The sequence below is a fragment of the Podarcis filfolensis genome (assembly GCF_964270895.1).
Source record: "Podarcis filfolensis genome assembly, chromosome: 3".
Classification (NCBI taxonomy): domain Eukaryota; kingdom Metazoa; phylum Chordata; class Lepidosauria; order Squamata; family Lacertidae; genus Podarcis; species Podarcis filfolensis.
Genome location: NC_139606.1, coordinates 22,664,663 through 22,667,873, shown reverse-complemented (window position 1 = coordinate 22,667,873; position 3,211 = coordinate 22,664,663).

The following is a 3,211-nucleotide window of genomic DNA, read 5'->3' as shown; positions in this document are numbered from 1 at the left end:
ATAGCGCCGGCGGACGGCGAGCCGGGCAGGGGCGGCACCGGCGGCTCCTTTTTTTCCGCCCACCAAAGAGGAGGGCCCTGGCGGGGGCGGAGCGGGAGAGGCGGCGCCAGGGGCTCGGGGGCGCGGCGCCCGTCATTGCTCAGGTGTCAATGGCGCGGGGGCGACGCGCCCTGGGTCGCGCCTTGGCTGCAATCGGCGGCGCGCACAGCTGCTGCTGCACGTTGTTTGCAACCAGAGATTTGTGAGCAAACACGCACAGGATCGCGAATTCTTCCATAGGAAGGGCTCTCGTGGGCAAATCAGCGGAGGAACGGTGGAGCTGTGCCCCATAAAGAGCCTGTCCTTCCTTCCTTGTTTATTATCCCCACGGATTTCCACAGGAGTCATTTAGCAACAAGGTGCAAGGCTCAAGGTTTTTGTTGAAAGCTTGTCCTGGAGATTGGGGTGGGATGAAAATCCCAGTTGCACATTTATGTGCCACAATGAGCAGCCTTGACTTTTGACTAGACAATGTTTTGTAAAAAACTACTGTAAAATAGACGAAATGCAACTCAGATTAAGAGAGACAACAAATTAGTAGTGTAATGGAATATTGATTGAGTTAGCATTATGAACCAATGTACGCCTGTGCACTTTCTGCACAAGAACTCTCTAGTTTGTGGGAAAAGTTCTGCACCGTACATATTTTTATAGATGTGTGGTGCTGGCAGTCACTTGGCTGCTTATGTTGCACATGAAAGTTATTACAAACTCTATTGAGATTTTTCATAGAATTGGAAGGGACCAATAGAGTCATCTAGTCCAACCCCCCCCCCCCCCACGATTCAGGAATCTTTTGCCCAACATGGGGCTCAACAGTGTCAACAGTGTGATGCGGCAGCAAAAAAAGGCTAATGCTATTCTATGCTGCTTCAACAGAAGTCTAGTGTTCTGATCAAGGGAAGTAATGGTATAGCTCAGGCCACACCTGGAGTACTGTGTCCAGTTCTGGGTGCCACAATTTAAGAAGGATATTGACAAGCTGGAACATGTACAGAGGAGGGCAACCAAGATGATTAAGGGTGTGGAAACCAAGTCAGTTGAAGGAGCTGGGCATGTTTAGCCTGGAAAAGAGGAGACAGAGAGAAGGTATGATAGGCATCTTCAAATAGCTTAAGGGCTGTCACATGGAAGATGGAGCAAGCTTGTTTTTTTCCTGCTCTGGGGCGTAGGACTGAAACCAATGCCTTCAAGTTACAAGAAAGGCGATTCTGAGTAAACATCAAGATCTTTTTGACAACAAGAGCTGTTCGACAGCGGAACAGATTCCCACGAGAGGTGGTGGACTCTCCTTCCTTGGAGGTTTTTAAGCAGAGCTTGGATGGCTATATGTCATGGATGCTTTAGCTGAGATTCCTGCATCACAGGGGGTTAAACTGGATGACCCTTGGAGTCCCTTCCAACTCTACAATTCTATTAATAGGTGGGTCATTGGTCTGATCCAGAAGGGCTCTTCTTATGCTCTTAGGTAGCTAGTTTGCTTACAGCAGCAGCTGGGAACCTCAGACTCAGGGACTAAGCATGGAATGTCCCCAGGTCATGCCCATCTCTAGGCCACACCCTCCACTGGCCTTTATTGCACCTTCCTTGAGTGTTTTATCATGCCAAGAATGCGTTCTTGAACTGTGCTCATGTCTCTTGTTTGCCTGTGTGAAGAGATGTGTGTGCATGTAGAGAGCTCTGGCTTTTATGTGGCTGGAATGTGGCTTATGGTACAAAGGTAAGAGTACATGTTGCGTTTCTATGCGTTGCTCTGGTTCGCCAGAAGCGGCTTAGTCATGCTGGCCACATGACCCGGAAGCTGTACACCCGCTCCCTCGGCCAATAAAGCGAGATGAGCACCGCAACCCCAGAATCGTCCGCGACTGGACCTAATGGTCAGGGGTCCCTTTACCTTTACATGTTGCTCCACCCACCTTTGTCTCTGGCTCCGCCCACCACTGGCATCTACCCCAAACCCATGCAGACCTGTATGAACTCATCAGCAAAGGTGCAGAAAAAAAGTCCTGTCCTTTTTTACATGTGAAATATACTCAGAGTCGCAAAGTGATTTCATGCTCTTTATTCAGCTCATGGTGGTGAGGAGGAATGAATGAAAGTCCCCTCAAAGTATCTGCTTTATATACATTATTTACACAATGGGCTGCACATGATTGGCTAATTCCGGAATTCTACTGTAAGCCAATCAGGTTGTGGATTCACTTCAATCTGGAGCATGATTGGGTGGTTCCTGCCAACCAATCATACTGCTGCATTGTTCTAGGACCAATCAGACTGCTGCATTCTGAATCCTATTGTTCTAGGACCAATCAGACTGCTGCAGTTTGGATCCTATTCAACTCAGTACATAACACCCCTCCCCTCTAAGTTCCAGTCCTGCCCGGGAGGTCGCATTCATAGTCCTCGAGGTACGCCGGCGGCCGACGTGTGCGTTGCGGCCTGGGGTGTTCCCTGGTCCGGGGTTCAGGTTCTGGCTCGTGTTCCAAGGATGCTGGCTGTGATAGGGCTGTTTGGTCTGGCGCAACCGGCTCGCTCAGTCGTGGTTCTGGTTCCGGTGTCCTTTCGGCCTCACGGGTCCCCTCTGTATTTACTGATTCTGCCTCTCCTGCTTGCCCCTGCTGCTCTATGGGCCTCCCTGCCCCACTGTTCCCTGACCTGTCCTCCTCCTCCTGGTTTTCTCCCGGGAATCGTCGCCGTATCTGGTCGCAGTGGCGGCGCCAGCATTGCCCCCCATCTGTTAGCACCTCGTACGACACGGGGCCAGTGACCCTGGTGACTGTGGCGGGTACCCATGCAGGGCCCGCCCCAAAATTCTTTGCGTACACTGGGTCCTGGGCCTCGAAGGTCCGGGGGTTCCTGCCTTCCCCCACCACTACCTCATCCTGAGCTCTATCGGGGTGAAGGCGGTCCAATCTGATTGCAAGGCGCCGACCCATTAGTAGTTCAGCGGGGCTCCGGCCAGTCGTTGAGCTGGGGGTGCTGTGCTGTGCTAGAAGGAATGTGGCAAGGCGGTACTCCCAATCCCCTTGCGTCATGCGGCGAAGGGTGTCCTTGGTGGTCCGCACCATGCGTTCTGCTTGGCCATTGGTGGCAGGGTGGAATGGCGCCGAACGGATGTGGCGGATGGCGTTCTGCGCTGTGAAGGTTTGGAATTCTCCTGACGTAAATGCAG